This window comes from Glycine soja, chromosome 15, assembly GCF_004193775.1.
Source record: "Glycine soja cultivar W05 chromosome 15, ASM419377v2, whole genome shotgun sequence".
NCBI lineage: Eukaryota > Viridiplantae > Streptophyta > Magnoliopsida > Fabales > Fabaceae > Glycine > Glycine soja.
In genome coordinates this window covers 48,397,474-48,403,017 of record NC_041016.1, presented here as the reverse complement: position 1 = coordinate 48,403,017, position 5,544 = coordinate 48,397,474, and the positions used below count along the sequence as shown (strand labels likewise).

At 30.9% G+C, this 5,544-nt stretch overlaps 1 long non-coding RNA gene across 2 annotated transcripts; it reads right to left on the bottom strand.

Annotated features, from left to right (window-relative positions):
* Window positions 1–1,321: 1,321 nt before the first annotated feature.
* On the bottom strand, window positions 1,322–4,351 carry LOC114387621. Of its 2 annotated transcripts, XR_003661361.1 has the most exons (5): window positions 4,124–4,351; window positions 3,525–3,635; window positions 2,151–2,383; window positions 1,481–1,574; window positions 1,322–1,393 (listed from the first exon to the last, which is right to left on the bottom strand). It is a non-coding gene; the product is annotated as an uncharacterized LOC114387621 (long non-coding RNA). The 2 variants fall into 2 exon arrangements; XR_003661360.1 differs by lacking the exon at window positions 4,124–4,351 and having other exon boundaries at window positions 3,525–4,117.
* Between the last annotated feature and the right edge of the window lie 1,193 nt (window positions 4,352–5,544).

The following is a 5,544-nucleotide window of genomic DNA, read 5'->3' as shown; positions in this document are numbered from 1 at the left end:
AATTTGAATTATATACCCACAAGGCCACAACAGGAATCTTTAATTTTTTTTCATTCAACTCTCAACAGATGAAATATGAAATTCATGTGAGAACAATTAATGAGCTAATCATAGATGTAGGTTAACCATGGAAAGTGAAATGAGAAAGAAAAAAAATCTAGAAGAATAAAATTAAGAGTTTAATGTTTATGCATGGATATTGTAAAATGATTTTTTATTGTTATTTAATAATAAATTAATGTTTAAATTATTTTAAAATAATTATTTTAAAAATTAATAAATTTATCCTAAATAATAATAATGAGTTATGATTAAATGATATTTTTTTTTACAATTTCAATGCATAACTCATTTTCTCTCAAATTAAAGCAAGCTTTAGAAACAAACTTTAAAGTTCTTAGCAGGCGATTCAAGTCAGCTAGCACTTTTAAAGTTGTTATAGGGAAGTTCTATTAACTATAGCTAGTGGCGCGCCGTGGCGATTTGTTATAACTTTATAAGGACCATTCTATATTTTTTTATATCTATCTCAATACTCCAAAAATATGATAAATATTTTTTGAAAAATTAAGACGGTTGTAAAATTTTCCATATTTGTTTAATGATTTTTTCCCAAAAAAAAGTCTCTATTTTTTTTGTTGTAAGGGAGAAAAATTAAACAACAAAGACTAATTACACCAAATTATACCTATGAAGTAAAGTGGGTATATTTCATATTTTCATTTTCAAGAGAATGATTCATGTAGTACGAAATTAATAGTGGATAATCATAAAGAAGGGAATTTTATATACTTTGAACATTTTTTTTTCTTATAATAAGATATTCTATATAAAAAAAAGTCATAAATAACATTAAATGTGGGCATAGTGTAGATTTTTAGAAATATCATTCTTAAAAATATTATTTAGAAATATCTTATTCATATGGATGAAAAATTATGTCTTATAATATTGACTTTAATAATTAATCTCTAGTAGAGAATTAAATTGACGATCTTTAGTATGTTCTTTTTTAAAATTATATATTTTTTTATTCATAAAATTTGAATATAAAACTTTATTTTAAAAATTAATTTTAATTTTACTCAAATCAACGAACTGTTGATATAAATATTTGAATTTCATTGTATGCAATGTATTCTAACTATATTTTTTTTGGTCAGCAGTATTCCAACTATATTATTTTCCTCTCTTTTCTCTTGTAATGCCATGAGCCTTTGTTTGAACGAAATAAAAAAAAAAAGAATGAACATATGTGTACAATGTTTTACTTCATAAAGTTGAACTATAATATTTTTCTGTTAATTCACTAAACCTATATAAGATGATGATGTACTGTACTGATCATGTGTTAGGCAAAGCATGACTGTAGCCCAAAACTACAGATTATAAACTGACAAAGATAAAGTAAAGGTAAAATTAGACAAAGAAGCAGGCCAAAAGCAGCACAGAGAAAAGCATGAAAGAGAAGAAAATTAACCTTTTTGGGTATGTGGGAAATGGGTTGTCCCTATCTCCCTCCATGAATGAGTTTTCTTCAAAGTAATTCCAGCTTGGTAATGGGGGACCAATTGCTGAACAGTAATAGGTGGATGTAAGATTTCTAATTCAGGAGAAAAGAATAATTGTATTGACAATAAGAAAAGAACCAAAGGACTTCAAAGCAGAAAAAGATTTGAGATATATACTTTTCAGATTATTATTCTGTGAACATATTCTGTTTGTATTGACTTCCGAATTCATGAAATCAATTTGCATATCTAGTAAAGCAAGATACACCTAATGCCCAACATCATTTTAGTATATTCTTTTAGACTCTATGTTTTGATTGCACTAGCAGGTTCCACTCTATTATGTTCAACCCCATATATATCATTTACAGCTTCGGAATCTAGTACTTTTGGTCTAGCCAACAAGAAAATAAGAAAAAAGAAAAAGTTGAGGCCACCCTTTGGGCCAATGGGGCATGATCAGGTTTGCTAAGAGCCCTGCACGTGTTTTTTAGTTTTATCTATTTGTATGAACTTAAGAAGAAAAAAGAAAAATCACTCAGATACCTAAGTTCCACTATCTCACAACACAAGCATGATTGTGGAAGTGCATAAGGGATAGATAGTGTAACTGAATGTGAATGGATACGTATATCCAACCTTTCTTCCTTTAGAAAAAACTCAGCTCAGTGTATCCACCAGAATATGGCAGAAGTTCCTCCACCTCAATTCTGGAACGAGAACAACTCATAGTTTTCTTCAATCTGCCATGAGTTGACTCAACCTCAGCACAAAATATGCCATAAACAGGTCTGTGGTCTGAAAACTTTGATTCTCCGCGGACATATGATAACTGATGGAGACCTTCTCCGTACCACAAAATTCGGTCACACCTATGAAAGAAAAAATTCATATCAGCATAAGTAGCACAACTTGACAAAAATAAATCATAAACTATGAATGGTGCTTTATGCTTCGTTTTAGATCATCTAATTTTTTATCTTCATATCATTTTACTTCCTCTTTTAGCATTTATACTGAGTTTCTTCTAAATTCCTAGTAGGTGATGTGATAAATGATAATTTTAACCGGACTTCTAGTCGTGGTGGAGCAGTGCACACTACAGGACGCAAGTATCACCTTGACATTGCAGTAGGCCTAGTAAGTATCATTCATGAGTTATGTAAATTCTCCCATATATTATGCCATTATCAAATGGAAAGTATTTAGGGGTGTCCAAAAAATTATTTTGATCTGTGAACTACTTTAATACCAAAATGAATTAAACTATTAAAAACTGAATTATTTTATAAAAAACTAAACCTAAACTGTTTTAAGTTTTATTAATCAAACTGCTATTAAACATAGTTCAGTGCACTAGAACTAAACTGTTAATAATAGAAGCTTAGCTTTCAATTAAGCAGTGCCTGTTACCAACAACACTATATAATTTATGGTGGCTCTTAATAAGATCTGTGAATCTTTCATAAATTTCATCATAGAAGCTCTTGGCAATTTATTACTTAGACTTAAACATTAAATAACCGAAATTGATACTTGAATAATAATTTATGGTGGGGTTTGATGCAAATAATTTAAAGCCAAGATGGGAGATGACAAAATAACAGAAAATAGTTGCAGAACCCAAATTGGAATGTGTTGCAGGAACCTTCAGCAATGCCGTCAACAGAAAATTTGCAGCAGAGATCAGTTTAGCAAAAAAAATAAAAAATTCTTAAACATGTATCAGTTCTGTTCAGTTTTTTTAATAAAGAACCAATTCACTGAACTTGCAATAGTTCAGTTCTGTTCAGAATGAAAAATAAATGGTTCACTTTGGTTCTTAATAACCATGTTTTAATTCAGTTGAGTTCAGTTCAGTTTTAACTCTTGAACCAAACTATTAACCATCCTCTCTATTCTGTTTCCTTCTCTCTTCCCCTCTTTCTTTCTGTCTTTCTCTTTCCCACCTAAATTCTATATCATAATGCTTATAACTGTATAATTTTTGTAAGGAGCGTAAATATGGCAAACCTGTGGATCCAGACGTGTTGTTTCCTACTAACACCTCCTCCCACTTTGAGTAAAGTGTGCTTTCAGGTACTATGAATTGGACCTAATACACCTTGCTACCAGTGGTCACCCCTGAAACAGTGTAGAAGAAGAGAGAAAAGAAGAATGAGGGGAAAGAAGGTCACCAACATGAGACTTTTTATGAAAATCTTCTCTTCTCTCACGGTTTGACAAGAGTCATCACTGCTATGGGAGCAATATTCAGAAAAAGCAAAAGAATAAATGTTTGTTTGTGATTTTCCTAACGAAAAGTATTTTTTTTCTGAAATCATTTGATTTTCTCAAATGAGCAATATCAAAATGGGAAAGCGGGTGTTAACATGGATTGATTATTGTAAAAACTCAGCAAATATACATCCAATTAGTTTCGCTCAATTAATTTCATACCAACAAAAATCTAGCAACATAGCTATGATGTAGACCTCACCCAATATTTTTAACCCAATCGCAATCAACATCAACAAAGGAAGAGGTAAAAAAATGTGAGTAAAGGTAAAAAAAAAAAACTTAGCCAAAGCACAGGCTTCAAATTCCTGAAATGAGAAATTTAGAGTACTTACCTCGTAAGTTATGGTGGGTAGCGACGAAAGCCCTCCAACGACGTCCAAAGTTGCGGGTTTTGATTCGTAAGAGTAAGGAAAACCAAAAAAGGGGTAGAGAAGAGATGAAGAGAGAGGGAGAAGGTGAGAAATGGAAAGGAGAAAAGGAAGTGAGAAATCTGAGGGAAAGGGAGGGAGAGGGGCTAGGGTTCAGTAACGAAGAGGGGAAGGCCTTAGAATGCCACCGCGTCATTACCTAGGTTTTAACGGGCTTTGTTTTTTTTTTTAACCCAACTACGACGGTTTTACACTAAAACCCGGCGTAAATTTTATATAATATAACATTCTAAGGCGGTTTTTAATAACCGCCTTAGAATGTATGTCGTAAAATGTAATTTTTTTCAAAATAATTGCAAAAATGCCACCGCGTGACTATTTAAATCGGTTATCTAAATAACCGTCGTAGCACAGGTGATGTAAAAGGCAATATTTGTAGTAGTGAATAGTTTGCAAAGCAAATTGGGGATGATGAATAAAATGTAAAATGATTCAAAGGCACCAACGACAACACTAATTTGTTATAAACATGAAAAGTATAAAAAAATTAGAAACTTGAAAATGCATATATTATGCACCAGTCAAAGTGAATAAATGATTAGTTCTTCAAACATTACTAAAAGGCTTCAACAACTTTCAATTTTATAAGAACAATTTACATTTCAAATAAACTTAAAATCATTAATCTTAAGCCTTTGAATAACTTAAAATAGTTTTCCAAAAATTCATAAAATCTATATTTTTATATAAGCAAGTCGTTACGACTTTTTGATGACTTATAAATGCCTTGAAACAATTTGGCTTTCCAGGAAGGTTAAAAAGGTGCAAGAAATAATTGTCTTGAAATTCTTATTGTTGGTCCAAATTAGGGACGCTCATAATAATAACTGCTATGAACTGAATTTAATTATAGTTAATAGGATTAAATTGAATTTAAAATAAACTTTTTATTAAAAAAAATTAACTAAACTTATTTTTTATATTCTATTTTAAAAAATTGAATTGATATTAAAAAAAATTAGTACATTTTAATTTTAAAAAAAATTAACAGCTAACTATTAACTTAACATTCTAACTCGAGCGTTCACATGACTGCACAGGGCAATGAGGCACAATGGAGTGGCACACTCTCACTCACCAATTCAGTGGTGCACTCTCACTCAAAGATGCAATGAGACATGTTCGTCTTTCACTCTAAGTCAACCTTTGCCGCTCAAGTTTCAGTTTTCACTCTCATAGAGGTAAGACCCCAAATCCCAAATTCATTTATGGGTTATTTGATTTTGATTGAACCACTATGGTTATACAAACATCTTCTTAGTTTATGGGTTAATAATTTGATTCATTTTTACTGGTGTTGTCAGAAAATTATAGATGTGAGGAAG